The sequence below is a fragment of the Cupressus sempervirens genome, chromosome 1 (genome assembly GCF_028749045.1).
Source record: "Cupressus sempervirens isolate cs-2001-9-10 chromosome 1, ASM2874904v1, whole genome shotgun sequence".
NCBI classification, from domain to species: domain Eukaryota; kingdom Viridiplantae; phylum Streptophyta; class Pinopsida; order Cupressales; family Cupressaceae; genus Cupressus; species Cupressus sempervirens.
This window is the reverse complement of record NC_143118.1, coordinates 832,927,609-832,947,405: the sequence shown is the minus strand read 5'-3', so window position 1 is coordinate 832,947,405 and position 19,797 is coordinate 832,927,609.

The window sequence follows — 19,797 nt, the reverse complement described above, 5'->3', positions numbered from 1 at the left end:
ATCAAATCAAACAATCACATGCCCATCTAAGTCCATGATATCATGAGTATACACATCTAAAACATCAATACACTCGGATATCTCATAAAGAAATATCACAATCAAACAATCCATCAAAGGGCTATAATCACATGAATATCAGATAAAATGCATCAACATGAACATCAAATGATCATATAACATAAATGTCCATAAGTCAAGGATCAACTAAGTACATCAGCACAAATGTCCAATGAACATCAAAAGAATAATCATACATAATGAGGAGTGAGGCCGTAATACATAATATACACTCATCCATGAGTAGGTGCCTGATCCGACGGTCCCTTCTCACTGGGGGCACTTGTTCCCTCTTGGGGCACCTACTCTATCACATCTACCGATGGTGCAACCTGTCCAATTACAACAGTCAGACTCATTGATGCCCCATCTATGCTTGGTGGCAATGGTGGCCCTGGTGTCATCATAGACATGAATGTTTATAAGGTACTCAACACCTCACCCATCCAAGCCTCTATGGCACTCATTTGCACCTCCAAATCGATCGATCACCCTAGCCTCCCTAGTGGTGGGTATGCCTCTGGTGGTACTGACTGCTCTACCCATGGCTGTACATCTCGTGGTACCTATTGCTATCCTTGTGGCTATGCACCTAATAGATCTCTAATCAGACCTTGTACCTGTAGCCTCTAGCACTGGAAAAACTACACATCCTCTGGCAACTTGACCCTCACCTACTCTACTCTAGCTCACTCTAACTCTCTATCTTTCTAACCACCCATTGCTCCACCAACCATCCCTCCTCTCACCCATGCACCACCTTGACCTTGAATCCTCCTGAAACTCCTTGCATCCACCGATCCTTGCACTGGGCCTCATACAACTCCCCTCTATGGTAATACCATGGCTACTCGACCTCGCCTCCCCCGTGCTCTACCCACACCTCTCACCTTGCCTCTAGCCCATTGTCTCCCTTTGCCTCTCCTCCGACCACCCTCATCATCATCATCCTCTCCTTTTCTTGATAGCTCATCAATCCCTGGAATAGGCTTGGCCAGATCTATATATCTCAGGAAGGGATGATCCCAAAACCAACATGCATAATCTCCCTCCATCACTACATCTGTGATCCCATCTCACAATGCCCATGGTTGTGGCATGTCTATCATCTGTACGAAGACCTCTAGACAAGCCTCATACTCTAGAGTCAGGCCCCACACTGCCCTCTTTGATTGTACCTAGGCATAATGTGTTGTCCCTTGTGGCATGCCCTATTTTTGATCAAATTCTCTTACCACCCACCTGAAACAAAACCACTCTATCATGGCAAGAATCTGACCAAGAAAATACCTCAGGCTAAAGCAATACACCATCTCATCATCATCCTCTATCGATGGCTCTGTGAACCTGTATAGTCTCCACACGACCTCGTTAACATCATCCAAAATCTATCGCTAATACTCTATCTTGCCCAAATGGGGTTGCAACAATAGACCAAATATGCATACATGAATGGCATACCTTGAGGCCACTGGAACACACACACTATATGAGTAATGGGAAAATGCTCCCATGTCCACAACTGTAACAAAATCACCCCTGCTGATAATGATGATGCATTAGAATACACAACTTGATGTAGATCATGATATAAGTGGGCCAAAATGCAATTGCCCCATGTAAATCTCCATGGCTCATTGATCACATCCTATATCAATCAGCCCCATCCAGCTAGAAAACCTCACCATCAGTGGTCTGGCAACAAAAATCCCCCTATCAAACTAGCCAAAACTACCAACAATGCATCATACTACAACATCTGAAACCACGATACACTTTCATCACCAATGTTGTCATCCCCAAACAAGTCTCAAAATGCAACACCATCGGAAGTCTGATCATAATAAACCAAATCCCATATTGTTGGGATTTGAAATATCTTGTATACATCCTAGGAAGTCACTCTCATGTCCCACATTGGCAAATGAAAGGTGTTGTGGTTTGAATGCCACCGCTTGACCATTATTGTCAGTAATCCCCTGTTCACTCAGAACAAGGGCATCTATAATAAATATGTCAACCCACATCTATCTATCACCCGGTGTTTTGTGCTTGTCAAGCAACCTCTAAGGGCTATGAATAAAATCCTCTTACCATGAGCTTTCACCTAGAAACCTTTTTTTCATCAGAAAAACAAAAATGTTAGTTTTCATCACAAAGTGATCATCAGACATCAATCTCATATTCATACCGATCTACCTAGCTAATGGTTCTATCTTGGACCTGTTACTCATCTTTCTCTATCCTGAGTTAGACTTTCTTATCTTCCCTACTCTGTATCCTGAGTTGGGGCATCACCTATCTATTATCAAATTGATCCTACAATATCAGTTCAAGAATACTTGATTACTATTGTTTACTTATTTTCGTGATTCCTGGCTGATAGACTTAAATCTAGCCTTTTGCATTATCTTATGCTCAACGGAGGACCTACACCCAATTTTTGCACTTTGCTACTCTTTTGCACTATTTCCTAGGACATATGCGCTACCAAATCTATTCAATGCGTTGAAACAGGAAAATGTGTTACTTTAACATTCAGAAGTGCTCTTTTATACATCATATGCAGTATAAAGTGTATATACACTAATAAAATGGTCATATGCACAATTTAATGGGGAATAAGTGCTATTTAGTGAAAAAGTGTTCAAATGTATAACATATGCACTATAAAAGCACTTGGATGAGCTAAAACTTTCAAATGCACCATTAAAACCCCTATATGCGCTATTGTTTTATCATATGCACTAATTTGCCTACTATCCAGGGTTTTATATGCCCTGATTCACCTTATAAATGTGCTAAAACATTACTCAAATGCACTGAAAGAACATATAAATGCACTAAAAGGCTAAAATTACCACATTTATCCTAAAAATTCATGCAGAAAAAAACTCCAAAATATAGGTACAAATGCAAAAATCTCAAAAAGGGTGGATCTCAATGACTTACTGGGGCACTATAGTCTACTAGATGCTCATATCTATGACCCCTCTCAAATTTGTGCTCTCATAAAGGGACCATCATCCTCGTTGATTCAGAGCTCCAAATCACCAAAAGCAAAAGGGAAGTGTGAAAATGATAAGGGTGAAAGATCTGTTTGACCTTTTAAACCCCCCTAAGGGGCATTTATATTACTCCTTCAGCCTATCTACCCACCATTCGAATCTTTTTCTCCCTTTCATGAATTGGGTATTGTATCAAACATCCTTTCCCATCAAATTTCTAACATTTCATAAATAAAATTGGAACCTAATTAACTTTTACACTCCCATATTTTCTTCCAATTTCATTTTTGATGGGGCAGTATATCCATATCAAACTGGGGCATTCAAGGTCATCCAAATTTTCTATAAAAAAAAAATGGCTTGCCCAACCAAAAATTTCAAATATCAAGACTACCAAAACTAGGGTATCTAAACAAAAATATTGCAACACCAAATCAATGACAATCAAAACATCAAATCATCAACGATCAGATATCAAACCTTCAACAGATAGACACCACAACGATGAAAAAATGCCAAAATATCATTGAACAAATATCCAATCATCAGAAGTTGACCTAAAATCAAAAAATAAAGATAATCTTTGAACTAATATGCTTCACATATTAGCTCAAAGAGGGGCATTTGTAGAGACCCAAAAATTAGCAAAAACCTAAACCACACAATTCTAATCAATCAGTGCAAATTAAAGTGAAAATTTGAAGAAACACAATAGACTTTCCAATAAAAAATCACATCAGGTCATTAATTATCTATCAAATCAACAAGATGTAAATCAACTTTAAAAGAGGAGAAAAATAATTTAAATTCATAAAATGGAATTCAAAAAGGGAGGAGAAAAAGACAAAGTGTTGAGAGTAAATAAGACATTTATTAAATCAAAGAAATCATTTATCCTCACAAAATTTAAAATCTTCCTTTTTCATTTTAAAAGAATTAAAATTATCCTCAATTATCCTCAAAACCAAGTCTATTGGACTCTTCCTCCTGGCCTCTTATGAGTATGAGATATTTTTAGTTTCACCTTCACCTATCAGTCAAAGGTAAAAATCTTGATTCTTACCCCAACCCCTTCCAAAATCCTATAAATAGGAGGGAAATCCAAGAGGCAAAGGACCCAATTTTTAGACATCTACACTATAGGCATATTTTGATTCATCATTTTAGCATTAGCATTTTAGCAAGTTCATAGCATTTCAATATTGCTTTTATGTTATTTAACATCATTTATTGCATGTTAGCTTGTTACATATCCATTTTGATAGCATATAATCTGCATTTTAGTCATAGATCTTGTATGCATTCTTATAGATCTGCATTTTTAGCATACTTCCATTCTAGAACTATCACTAAGATGCTAGTCTGAGAGCTATTTTAACATTTTTAGTTAGGGAAACATGAGACACTTGTAGGGATTACATTCTGATGATGATATCTTGGGTCTAGTCTAGTTCGACATCAGTCTATTTGCATTCTACACTAAAGTTTCATGAATATGCATTCACACCATGTATAAGAGCAATTAAATTATGAGGAAATGACCAAACTCAAAAATGCACATGAGATTGTGGAATGGTGTAAGAAATATATATACACAGGGTCAAGTCAAAACTCTACAATTAGACATTTCTTCTGCATAGTTGAAGAGAAGAATATCCTTTCAAGATATGACTATGACACAATTAGTGGGTCAGCTAAATGGCATTCATTTAGAAGTTCAGACTCTAACACTTGGACTATATGGACAAGGGAGACTACTTATTTTTTTCAATTTTGTCTAGTAGGTCAATGGGAAGAATGCAAGAATACATAATGGGTTGAAGATTGGCAACATAAATCATTAGCACCCACTAATACACATTTTCAAGATGATATAGTAAATGAAGGTTGGAATGTTAGAAGCTTGGTAGATGTGTGCACATGGCCATGGAAGAAGTACAAAATTGATTAGGCATTGTCAAGGATCTATCCTAGGATCATTCTAAATGGCTCTTGAGATATACCAATGTGCATGTCCATAAACATAAGGAGCTAATTCTGATCATTATTGCCACCAAAGCCTATAGGACAAAGACAGAAAAAGGAAAGAAGGTGAAGTGATTCCTATTACAACTTTTCCATTTTTTTAATGTAATCATTGTAATAGATGAACTAACTCTTTTCCATTTATCATTTTGAAGAGATAAACTGATTGAACTTCCATTGTAATGACCATCTATGAATCCTATATATGTGATAATGAAAGATTAATAAATGGTCGAAAACAATTTCATGTGAAGCAGTTGATGTTGTAGAGTCAATTAAATGGTAGTTATGTATCAATTATTTTATGTTCCAATTTGAATAATTGTTAGTTGCTTGTTGTTTCTCTTTATCTTGAATTAAAATGAGGAATGAATAGATTTTTATTCCCCCTATTTTAATACAATGAGTTGAATATGATAGGAATTGTCACCATAAGCTTAAAGAGATCCTTTAGATGTTTTCATTCAATATAATCTTCCTCTATAATTTAGTTTCTAGATAGATTAATTAGTTTTAGTGCATATTAGCTATGATTTCATAATATGTGTGAGTTCATAGACTCAACTAATTACCCTCGAAATATCATTTCTTGTCTGAGCTAAATCCCTTATAGGTTTGGCTTAGTTACCTCTCTTGTTCTCTGGTTAAGAACATACACTATTTAGATTTAGGAGTAAACAAAATTTGTTGCAAATTTCACAACAGGGAGCTATACCTAACAATTTAGAGGAAAGTAAGTCTTCATAGAAGCAACTTCCAACTGTCGTAATCAGATGTTGTTCACAAATTAGGGCATTGAAGGGTTAAAATCAGAAAGAACAAATCTTTTTACCAACAATATAGTATAAGCTAAGTAAAGTTTAGTTGATGTCGAGCACCATCAAACTTTAGCTCGTGTTGAGTGATTTGATAGTAGATGTCAAGCAACACAGTATGTGTCAAGAATTAGATGCCAATTAATGCCTAGTGTCAACATTATTAGAAAGATTATGAATTTGATGAATCTGAGCTGACAAGTTTGATTTCTTGGATTGTGTGAATTGTGTCAAATATAAGTTTGATGAGCTAGTGGCAAAAAATTAATGATGAACCATTTTGAGGTGAATTCAAGGAGGATTGAAGGAGAAGTTTCTAGAAGGGGATGAAATGAAAAGAAGGGTAGATTCATTGAATCCTACCTAATCTAACCTAACCCTAAAATAGATGATGGAGGATGAACATCAAAATATCCTAATTCTCTATTTATAGAGATTTCTAGTTAGAAGCAAAGGTTGTCATGCACGAGAAACTAAGGAAGAAATGGAGTCTAGGGTATTGCTTCATTTAGTGACATAAGAGAAATGTTTGCATTCACAAGCAAAGAAAGAAAGCTTAAGGGTAGGGATGCTTTAAGGGTGAACAAGCTATCAGAGCTAAAGTGTGTCAAAGACAAGTAGAATGAAGGACTAAAAATAGAGATCTATAATCTACAAATGGAATTATAAGTTGTTATAAGATCATGCCTTACTATTACTTTATAATCATTGTACCAATCTAGGGTAAATCCTTTGGATTAAGGTTGACATAACTATCATTTGTAAATCCTTTAACCAAGTGACATTCCAAGTGAATGATCTAAAGTCCTCTAACAAGACTCACTCCTAACATGTTGATTGAAATCCAACGGGTCACATTTAATAGTGTGCATTGTAACCTTTAACAAGGTTGGCTTTTCATAGGGCATCACTTCAGAAGAGTGAGAATGAGTAGCATGTTACTAGTAGTTTTTCCCAAATCGGGTTTCAATATTAAATCATTGTGTCAAATGTGTTGTTGAATCTATTATGTTTCATATTACATTTCTGCAAAGTTGATTTGACAGTAACCTGCATGTTTAAGTGAATGTATATCTAATGGATGCATGCATGATGAAAATGTTTTATGGATATGGGTTCACTAAGCTATGAAAAGTTTTAATTGTACACCTAGACCTTGGATAACTAATTCATCCCCCCTTGTTATTCTAAAGAATTAAAAAATTTCCATTCTTGCACTCTCTCTTCTTGATGATGGATCACAAAATGTGATTTGAAATATTGATATTAAAAATATGCATAATCAAATTTAGAAACAAATTGATATTTATTAATAGATTGTACAAATATGATAATTTTAATTATATGTTTGTGTTTTGTTTAGATGTAGCAAATGAAAATTTTGAGGCTGTTCATTGGAGTTGTGGTTTTGTTTGATGCAATTATTGCAATTCTTGTTTTGGCTTTTCATGCACAGGACAAGAATTATTTGTTGGGATCATTGGGGTGGTTTTTTTAGTAGCCATTTTTGTTGCTCCCTTGTCTATAATGGTGAATAAAAGATGATTCATTCTTTTATTCTTTCAATATTTTTTTATGATTCCTTCATTTTCATATTTTATCCTTGATATGGAGATATGTTTCATGCATCTTGTTAAATGAGTGTATCATGTTGTATATATGGTTGAATGATGCAATTAATATCCTATTGAACTGAAACATAGATATGGTGGTGTAATTTTCTATGTTGGTTTACTATTATATGTCTAATGTGGTTTTGGGAATACAATGTGGGATTGACACATGGGTTTCGTTCTTCTTAAATTTCTCTATTTGTGTATCACAATTAGTGTTTGCTCGACACATGCACCTATAGATTATTCATGCACTTTTTTGTGGGCTTATTTTAGATGGCTTAAACTCTCTTGTTGCTTGGCCTAATTGTAGACATTTATTGCCCAAGATATTGAACATTATTTAGCAAAGATATTTAATATTTATCATATTCCTTATGGCATACATGGTTCACTTTAAATTTTATCATGAGGAGTAAATTATGGAAAAATTAAATTTCCACCCGAGTACCCATATCAGCCACCAGACATCAAGTATCTTTCTTATCTTCTCCTATGAAATGTGACATCCTTGTACATGAAACTTAGTTGTTGACGAATGCAATTTAATAATAGTTGATTCTTTGAATTCACAATAAATTGATGCATTAATTACAATGTTTCTGTTCACCTCCCTTGCAACATGATTACACCAAGTGGGTGCTTTGCAACTCAAAAGAGGATATTCATGTCTATGAATGATTGTAAGTTTTTATAATGGTTTTATGCATGATCTGATTTGTTACAATCTTTTCTTATTCTTATACTTTCTAGAATATTACAAATTTATTTGGAAATTTGATTATTGTCTTTACTTGTGTATTGTCCAGTTCATCTAGAAATGTGGAATTCCATGTGGTCTGTCTCAAGGTATATATTAATTTTGATTCAATATTAATAAATGATTATGTTTACATGAATTTTATACGTGTCTGATTTGGGGAATCAAGTACAGTTCATTTATGTGCCAATATTGTGATTAACTTAATATTGTTTATTGTAAACAAATGGGTACAACATTCTAATAGGACTTCTTTCCTTAATGGTAAGTTTAAACTTGGTTTTTTAATTTGCATGGTATTTTTGCTCCTACTTTGGAGCTTGTAGACATGTGCTTAAATGTTGTGAATCCTTAAAATATTGTTTCAAGTATATTGAGAAAATATAATCTTCTAAAAACGGATCTAGTTTGTTATTTATTATCCTATGGTTGTATCTTATTGTGAAGCTCAAAGATTTTTTTCTTTTTATATTTGAACTGATATATTGATCAAGATTATTATATCTTGATTGAAGTATCATTTTGCTTCCTCTTAATAGGGAAAGTTTGGAAGTGACTTGCATATTGATTTGGAGGACAATGAATCCCCATGTTACGGGGAAGTATTGTTCTTTAACCTACAAGCTAGCAAGATCACAAACTTATATCACTAAAAGATCCCTTTCCAAATTTAGCCTCAAAATTAGAGACTAGAGGAACTTCATTAAATACATTGCAAATAATCTTTGTACATGTTGTTTCAATGTTTCAGTCTGTTAATGATTTCTTGAAATGATGTCAAATGAGTTTTAAATGCTCTCAAATTGTTACTAAGATTTCTATGTAAAGAACCATAATGAAGATGCAATTTTTTTAAAAACTTTTGAATGCATATGGATGATCCACACTATGTAAATATGTAGGTAGACATTAATACAAATAGATGTCTTGCAAACTAAATATGAGAGGGATAAATTTTGAGATTTAAACTCCTTCTGACTACAATAATGTTAGAATGCAATAAAATTTCTTACGTAGTGAAATGATGGGAAAAAGGTCAACTTTTGGTTTAGAATGATGTATCTAATGCTATATAAGTCTTCCATACTCACCTAGAAATCAATCTTTCTATCGCAAATTTGAAGTAGATATACTCGACCAGATATCATGCAAGTATGTGTAGAACAAATAAAAAATTTATGAAAAGAAACTAAACATATAACTATTGAAAACTAAATAACTCCCATAACATTGTGAATTTGGCTTAATTAAAACTAGAGTTTGCATAATAATTTCCCAAGTGAGAAAATCATTGTGTGTAAGATAATTGGATTGAAGATGATTCCAAAAAAAATGAGATTTGTCCTTGATATGGAGCCCCCTATGGATGTCACTGGACTTAGGATAAGTTGACTCAAAATGGCAAGCCATATGCATGGGAGATTGCATAAGGAGGGTTCTTCAAGGAGCTCAAACAAGACTAATGTGTACACCCATTTTGGCATATCTGAATTGGGACAAGGATTTTTATGTTAGAGGCATCCACATCAACATAGAAATCCTTATCCCAATTTAGATATACCAAAATGGGCATACATACTACCCTTGTTTGAGCTCCTCGAAGGCCTCTCCTTGTGCAATCTCCCATGTGTATGGCTTGCCGTTTCGAGTCAATGTATCCAACTAATAGGATTATTATGAAAAGTTCTTAACAAAATTTTTGAAGTACCCAATGTGTCCAAGAAAGAGTTAAGTCCAATGACATCCATAGGGGGCTCTATATCAAGGAAAAATCTCACTTTTTCTAGAATCATCTTCAATCCAAACTTCTTCTTTTTTTCAAACGAATTAGGTTGGTAAAAAATTTGACCAATGCTAGTATGACTTGGTTGAATTTTTGACCAATTCATCAACAAGGATGTCGTCGTGGGTTTGGCATCCTAGTTGATCAAGGATGCCAACTATTTGAATTTTCGACCAAACTTGGTCAAAATTTTGACCACTTTTTTTAAATTTTAAATTTTTCTTAAATTTGATTGTGGCATTTTCAATTAAGCTTTGTTAAAATTTTGACCAATCTTGGCTAGCATTTCAACCAAGATTGGTCAAAATTTCAACCAATGGCCACCAATAATGCTCATACCAAATGTGGTCCATTTCGACCAAGTATTTGGTCAAATTTTTGACCAATTCGAGGTTTTCTCAAAATTTTGACCAAAAAATTTGCGACACACTGCTTGGTCACGAATTCGACCAACATGGGTGAAAATTTTGACCAAGTTTTGTCAAAAAAAGGGTCAAAATTTACTAGTGTGTAAGCATGCTACTTCTTGCAAGACCATGTGGTAGGGCCAGAACCAAGATATAAAATAAATCCTGAAGTAGATTTTTAATCATCAATATCACCATCCCAATCTGAGTTTGTTTAATCAACATTGTGAGGATCCCCAAATATGTAGTGAATGTCATAATATGTAGTACCCTAGATATACCTCAAGATACATTTGGAAGCTTTCCAATGACTCTCATGTGGATCATGTGATAATTTAGAGAATAGTCCAACGATAAAGGAAATATCAAGACCTATGTGTGTTAGGTACAACAAAATACCCACAACCTATCTGTATAAAGTGGAATCCACTGTAGGCATAGTGCAAATGGTAAATAAAACAACACCTGAATGAAAAGGTGTAGGAGTACATTTGCAATCAAGCATGTTAAATCTCTAAATCATAGAAAGAGTGTACTTCTTCTAGAGTATGGCTATCCCATATGAAGACTAAACAACTTGTAGGCCCAAAAAATAGTGCATAAGTATAAGATCTTTCATCTCAAATTGCTCTCTCAAAGCTCATTGAACTCTCTGAATCATAGAGGATGAGCTACCTATCTACATAAAGCACAAGTATTAATAAGTCAACCCAATGACATTGAATGTATACTATAGGATCTGAATGACATCAAGTTAACTATGAAGCAAGCAAGAAGGAATCTATCTTCTCATACCAAGACCAAGGGGCTTGTTTGAGACCATATAAAGACTTCCAAAGCCTACATACCAAATAAGAGTCCTACACAAAACCATGAGGCTACTTCATATAGATATCCTCATGTAGGTATCCATGTAAAAAGGCACTCTTCACATCCATATTAAATATTGTCCATCTTAAGAAGCTGCAAGAGAGAGTACAAGACAAATAGAATACATTTGGCAACAAGAGAAAATGTCTTAGAGTAATTAATACCCTCAACCTGTGAAAATCTCTTTGAAACAAGATGTTCCTTGCACCACCTCTTCTGATATAACATTGTTAATCAATCCTAAATCAATGATGACTTTTCACACTTTTCCCAATATCTTTTACTTGACTCTAAAAAGTGTCCTTCTCTATTTATGTTGATCTTGAGTGGGTGTCTTGATCAAGATTCTCCTCAACATAATATTCTCTCCTTTCTCTGAATCTAGGCTCACCTTTGATTTTTTTGAACAATCCTCTTTTTTGGCATAGGAAATCTTTTTGTCACATTGTGAAGATGATGGTTTATCAGGAAACCTATAAGCTGGGTGACCCAGCTACCCAAAATTATAGCACTTCATGGTAGAGAAGTGGTAACTCCTTCCAAAACAAACTGATCTACCTCTACCACTATTATAGGAAATTCTACCTCTGGTATTTGGCTCATGTACTTTCTTTGAAAGCTTAGAGTCACCTTGGCTCCTATTATCATTACCTCTTCCACTTGAACCACCTTTAGTGTCTCTGCCTCTCCCTCTACAGTTGGTATTGGAGTCTTGAATCTTCTTGAGATTTTCTTCCACTTTAATAGCCATCTGATAACATCTATGAAAGGTAGTAAGTGTAAAGAGATTCAACTCTTCTTGAATGTTCCATCTAATTCCATTTAGGTACCTTTCCCATTTTAATGTTTTCAATGTTGAAGTTGATGAAATATCAATCCCACGGCTCCCAAGACTCAATTTTATGTAAACACCCATCATAGAAAAATAGAATTAAAAGCTATGGAGGCTAGAATTCCTAGATCCATAGTTGAGACATTCTTGATGAGCAAAAAGAGAAATTTCTATAATAAAAAGTGAATTGGTTAATTATTACAAAGAGAGATCATCCTTATAAAGCAGATCAAAACCCAAAAAAGGTCTAACCTAGGTTGCATCATAATTATTAATAAAATAATTAACTATTAGATGCCTAAAGTTTAGCTTAAGTAGAATAGAGTGAATTAGGAAATATCTGATTACTTTAACAACCCCCACCTTAAGATAAACTTAGGGAGTAGCTAAAAACCTAGAAACTACTATTAAAAGTAGAAATGGGTCCTGAAAAAAAAATCCCAATGAGGTATCCAAGCACAACCAAATCTTTGAAAAGAGGAGAAATAGAGAAAACCACACAAAAAAAATACTACTCCAAAAAGAGATAGAAAAATACGTTGAGAGAAATTAGTGAAGGACTAAAGAAGCCTCCAATATAGGGAATTTCCCAAAAGATAGGAGAAAAAGATGATCATGAAGAACACCAGTGAAGCATGTAGAAGCTCCAAAGCTCTATCTAAATTAATTGTTGATCTAAAAATATTCCACTGAAATAGAACTTGACTAGGTAGAGAAGACTATAATCTACATCAAATTAGGAGGCACACAAAGGAAAACAACTAAACTCAAAGATAAAGATGACATGAAGCACCAAATCTTGGAGAGATGATCAATTAAACCAAGAAAGAATGAGAACCAATAGAAGACCCCCCTAATGTAGACAGGGGTGAGGTGACAAGAAATTGGAAAAATGGGCCAAAAGAACTGCATGTCAAGGAACCACAATCAAGATGCACAAAAGAGTACTTATGTGTGTATTGAGGTGATCAATCTTAGACACATCATGAGGATAATGTCATGAAAGTGACACTAATTGGACAAAGGAAAAACATCAACCCATCATGGCACTTTAATCATAGTAGTGCATGTACAATAAGGCATAAGATATGGTGAATCCTAAGAATACAATAATCTGCATGAGTGTCCTTGGACATCACTACTCAAATCAGAAGTCAAAACAACTTAAAGATGCAACATGACACTTTATCTCAGTGTGTTTGTAGGAATGCATACAAATGATGTTAAATGGGCCAGAAGAGACATAAGACTAATATAATGGATAGTACAAGCCATGATGAATAATATAAAGCAATGAAATCAATTCCTAGACCTGAAACAACCAAGATATCCCTAGAATAAAAATGAAAAAGACTAAATAGAATGTGCATATAGTAGAATATGGAAAAACAACTAGCATATTAGAAAGAGCTTGTAAAAATATTTCCAACGATAAAAAGAATTCTCAAATTGGAGATCGGATCCTCAAGATATGTCCTCCAGAGTGCAAAACTTTACCCCTAACCTTGACAATAGAAAAAACCATAAAAATTGTATGAAAACTAAAAAAACACCTACACCATTGTGATAGGTTCGAAAACCTGATGATATCTCATTTGTATAAAATAGAGTTTGTATGCCCGAGTTATGAGGAAAACCATGAAAGTAGGTTCAAACAGAGCTTGAAGGGAAAACATGTTGATGATGTAAAGCTGACATGGTCTGACTCCAACAATTTATGAGCCCAAATTTGACAATCAAATGACCATCGAGGCAAAAAAATGCCTGAAAAATGACCCCTGCTAGAAAAAATTAGTCATCTGAAACATATGCTGAGAAAAGAGTCAGTGCCAAAAAAATTTATGATGACCAATAAAACATGTGCATGTGTTTAAAATTTCCCAAATAAGGAAAAAATAAATGACCATCAGAGAGCCAAAATATACCTTCAATAAACCGTGATTAGTGGGCCACAAGTACATGCAATCAAAGAAGGTGTAGTTCAGAGTCCCAAAAAAAAATCTCTCCACAAATACACACACACATGTCCCAATTAATCCCACAAAAGGTGCCTGTGGAAACAAAGAGTGAAGGCTAATTTAGCGTTAAAGATTCAATCTACAATCTCCATAAAATGATGGCCTACATTTCACCTGAAAGATAAGTGGTGATGGGAAATAGGAGGTATGTCAATCTTTGATATTATGCATCAATTAGAGCCAAATCTCCTCTCCAAAAAAAAAGAACACATGTCCTGGTACACATAAGGTCATGGAAAATGATGCTTTCATTGGCAAGAAACCACCCGAAACTAGTAGCACAATCGTAGCACCAAACCTCCAAATAGCCTACCAAATAGCTTGCCTAACTCCAAATCTTGGATCACAGGTGGGTATAGTTGTCAAAAACCATGCACATCTAATAATATCTTTCCCAAAATCATACTCAACATCCAAAGAAAAAAGCACTTGTGGAGATCAAAGTAAAAACGACCTCCAAACAAAGAGTTTCCTTAAAATTATGCTACATGATGCAAGAGTTTGGCACACACAAAATGGTCTTGGAAAATCCACCTCTAAATCAGAAAAATTGACAACTATCCAACCATGCACAACCAATAATATCTTTCCCAAACTCATACTCAACATCCAAAGAAAAAAATACCTCCAAACAAAGAGTTTCCTTAAAATTATGCTACATGATGCAGGAGTTTGGCACACACAAAATGGTCTTGGAAAATCCGCCTCTAAATCAAAAAAATTGCCAACTATCCAACCAATCCACCACACAAAAGGCACAAGCTTAAGAGATGAATGTAACTACAGGAGCACAACAAAAAAATGTCATCCTCCTTCGTAAAATGCAGACCAAGAAAATCACATGCCAAATAGGTAACCCAAGGAACTTTTATCAACAATTTTCAATCTTTATTTGGTTGGCTGCAAGACCTTGGTTGATCTAAGTATTAAGGTGCTTAAGTTCCCCTTAATCAAACACGTGGTGGTCAAAATTCCTATGTTTCAGGTTGTTAAAAAAATTACGTATTTACATTTTTACATTGAAGAAAATGTGAAGGAGGCCTTTGCTACTCTATAGTGCATGTGGGAATTGGGGCTCAAAGGGATTCTTGATTATAGTCTTAAAGATGGTACTAATAATGATTCATGTGATAAAAAACTTCAAGGGTTATTGAATATAGTTCAAACTCGAAATCAAAAAAATATTCTAAAATGATTTTCTTCAATGGGAAATCATGGAACAACACAGTAGTCTCAGTAAATGCATCTGATTTTTTTTTTTATAAATGAAATAAAAGAACCTCTAAAACAATGTCAATTTTTTAGTCCAATCACGACCTCATCAAAATGACCTAGGTGTAATTTTTTGCCTTAGATTTCAACAATATCCAAATAAGATGTATTTTATATGAAAATGGGGGTTTTTGAATGCTCTGATCTCAATGATGATGTTCGTTTGGGCTCAAGATGCTTCAAAAATATGTCCCGCTAATCCAATACAAATTTTTTTTGAAAACTAAAACTCTCTCAAAGAGAAAACTCGAATATGAAAACTGATGCCAAATCTCTCAAGAATAGAACAGGGGCATGAAAATCTGAAGCTTTGATACCATGTTAAATTTCTACTATAGACTTAACTAGGAATTGAAATAAACATGCAAGGAAAAAATATTGAAACTTAACACCAACATTCAAGTGCTTGGAATCTAGACCTTAGGTTTATTTTTTGGAACTCTTTTGTATAGGAAGCTAGATCTAGTTCTCTCTATTTGATATTTTGTCTCTTCTTATGTAATTGTATGTCACAATCCTTAGGTAGATAGTTCTCCTTTGCTTTAGCCACCATTGTCTTCCAATTTTTTATTGGCTTCTTTCCTTCCTTCTCTCTTTCTACTTACAAGAATTTACACTAAGTAACTGCTCGTCCTCTTATCCTTGGTTTAGCTATTTTCACCTTTTTTGCATCTATTACTCCATCACATTCAAAGTGATTTTCCATGCCCTCAACCCACTCCATAACTAACTCTGCATCCATTCTTCTAGTAAATATAGGAATTCCTTCTAGTGTTTTGCCACTTAGTGCCTTTAAAGCTTTGAGGAAAGGTTCTTCTACCATTGGAGGGTCTGGTTCAAGTTCTATTCCCTCTTCTGCCTGATTCTTTCCCTTGTCCTTATCCACTTCTAACTACTCTTTTATCTTACTTATAGTTTCAACAACTTCCTCTAGTTTTTTCTTCATCTCTTTCACAACTTCCTCAAGAAGCATTTTCTTCTCTTGTTGTTATATCAAATCCCTTGTCAACTCTGCATTGGTCACCATGGTGCTTTCTCCTATGGATTCACTTACCTCTGATATGCAATCTGTACTACACAAGCCTTTAACTAGGATATGGTACCACTTTGATGGGGATATTTTATTACTCCTCAAGAGCTCTTCTAGTTTTCCCTAAGCCCTATCCTTAGGCCTTGCTAGGGTAGTCTCCTTACCCTACTTAGAGATCACTTTTAGGATATCTATCCCTTTTTAGAACTCTCCACCAACTTGAAACTTCAACTATACCTCACCTTCAACCTATGAACTCATGGGATTAACTAGCCACTTTTCCTCCCAAACTACTCTTGGTGATAGGAATAGTTTTTCCCTCTATTACTTATTGGTTTTCAATCCATCTTGATAGACTCTAAGTGGTGCAGGAGCACCTAAAGTACAAGAGCACGAGGAGGTTAAGAGTCCTTATATCATATATTAAATATTTTTTAAGAAATTTATTATGTGTTTGAGTCCATAAGTTTAAATGTAAAGGCTAGAGAAGCCATTTCTAATAAGTGTCAAAATTGTGCAAGGGGGCCTCAAATTGGTCAAGAAGGTAAAAATATGAAAGAATGTCTTATAAATGATTAATTTGATGTAAAATGTCCATTTAAATCTATTTTAGGGTTATTCAACTATCCATGCAAATATTTGTCAAATTGGACTTACACTTGCAAAAGTTGTAATGGGAAAATGCATAAAGTGCATAAATATTGTCAAAGTTGCATAATGATTTAAAAGAATGCAAGGAAATGGTTTAAAAGGTATTTTGGAAGCTATAACCAACCACAAAAACTATAAAAATGGATGTATGGTCAAACCAAACAATAATAGAAGGAAACATTCACATTTGAAACAAATTTCATAAAATTTTGAGTTGTTATTTTGAATGAATTTTTAGTTTTTGTGTTGGTTCCAAGTCTTGTACAACCATGTACAACCTAAAAATCATGTATAATCTATATTTTTAGATAGAGGGTTGAATAAGTAGTGCAGAAGCACCTAAAGTAAAAGAGAAAAATGAGGTTGAGAGTCCTTATATCATATATTAAATATAATTTTAAGACATTTATAATGTGTTTAATTCCATAAGTTGAAATGTAAAGGCTAGAGAAGCCATTTATAATAAGTGTCAAAATTGTGCAAGGATGTCTCAAATTGGTCAATAAGGTAAAAACATGAAATAATGCATTATAAATGATTAATTTGATGTAAAATGTCCATTTAAATCTATTTTAGGGTTATTCAAGTGTCCATGCAAATATTTGTCAAATTAGACTTACACTTGCAAAAGTTGTAAGGGGAAAATGCATAAACTGCATAAATATTGTCAAAGTTGCATAATGATTTAAAAGAATGAAAGGAGATGGTTTAAAAGGTGGTTTGGAAGTTATGAAAAAACAAAAAAACAAAAAAAATTGATGTATGGTTGAATCAGAGAAAAATGGAAGGAAACTTTCACGTTTCAAATAGATTTCGTGAAATTTTGAGTTGTTATTTTGATTGGCTTTTTAGTTTTAGTGTTGGTTCCAAGTCTTGTAAAATGATGTATGACCTGTAAACTATGTATAATATGTATTTTTGGATACAGGTTTGAACAGTATTTCTTCTCATTTTTGTTTGGATTAGTTTCATTTGGTTTTAAAGAAGTTATGCATATTTTAGTGAAAGTAGTTATTTACATATTTTGGATTTCTTGACAACAGTCATATTGCAGCGCTTGGTACTAACACATATATAATAGTTATGACCTATAAATAGATTCATTGGATAGATATTTGAATCTAACTTTATTTCATTTTGGTTTGAGTTGTTTTCAATCATATTTATGGAAGTTATGAACGTTTTAGTGGAAACTAGTTTTTTTATATCATCAATGAAGTTGTAGGCATAGATTTGCATGCATGTAATGATTTATAGATTGAAATGATTGATGATTTACATATTTGAAAAATAGAATCAAAATTTGTCATTTTTAAATTAGTTTTTTTTCATTTAGATTTTACATGAGAAAGATATCAGATTCCCTAGGCATGGTTTTGAGTTTTACTTTTGCATTTTTACAATAAAATTGGGTCTTGATACAAAGATCATAAATTATAATTGAGTTGTTGGATTGGGAAAATATTTTGATATGATTTAGAAGGAATAGTTTAAATAATTACTCCAAATTTTTTTTCAAGAAATTGTTTGGAACAAATGTTATGAATAATGAAACTTGAAATAGAAACTAGGCTATGAAAATGAGAGAATATTAAGCTTGGTTGTGTTTAACCTCATAAAATGCCTCTATATTGAGTGTTTTATGTCAGTGATATGTAGATTTGGATTTAATTTAAATCCTATTTACATCAATAATCTTCTTTATCTTTTTGGTTTGGATTAGTTTCATTTGCTTTTGAAGAAGTTATGCATATTTTAGTGAAAGTGATTATTTACAGATTTCAGATTTCTTGACAGTAGTCATGTTGCACCACTTGGTACTAACATATATGGAATAGTTACAATCTCTTAATAGATACATTGGATAGATATTTGACTCTAACTTCATTTCCTTTTCATTTAAGCCATCTTCAATCATATTTATGGAAGTTAAGAATGTTTTAGTGGAAGCTAGTTTTTTATATCTTCAATGGAGTTACAGGCATATATTTGCATGCATGTAATGATTTATAGATTGAAATAATCAATGACTTATATATTTGAAAAGTAGAATCAAAATTATTCATTTTTAAATTATTTTGGTTTCATTTAGAGTTTACGTGAGAAAGATATCAGATTCGCTAGAAAAGGTTATGAGTTTTACTTCTACATTTTTATAGTAAAATTGGGTCTTGATACAAAGATCATAAATTATAATTGGATTTTTGGATTGGGATCAGATTTGGATATGATCTAGAAGGAATAGTTTTAAATAATTACTCCAAATTTTTTGGCAAGAGAGTTTTTGTAACAAATGTTATGAATAATGGAACCTGAAATAGAAACTAGGCTATGGGAATGAGAGAATATTAAGCTTGGTTGTGTTTAACCTCATAAAATGTCTCTATGTTGAATGTTTTATGTCAATGATATGTAGATTTGGATTTTTTTGAAATCTTTTTTACATCAAATTGGTACTAGAGCGAGCAAAAGATCTGGGTAGACAAAGATTGTGAGGAAAGAACTCGACCCATATAATTGCAAGAAGGAAAGAAGTTCTTGAAGAGTTTTTGGGTAGGCAAGTAAGTTATGTCCTGACCATTCTCTGAAAGAGATACATTTGGAGTAGGGTGCCAAAAACAACCATTGAGTGAGAGTGGGAAGTGCATCACTA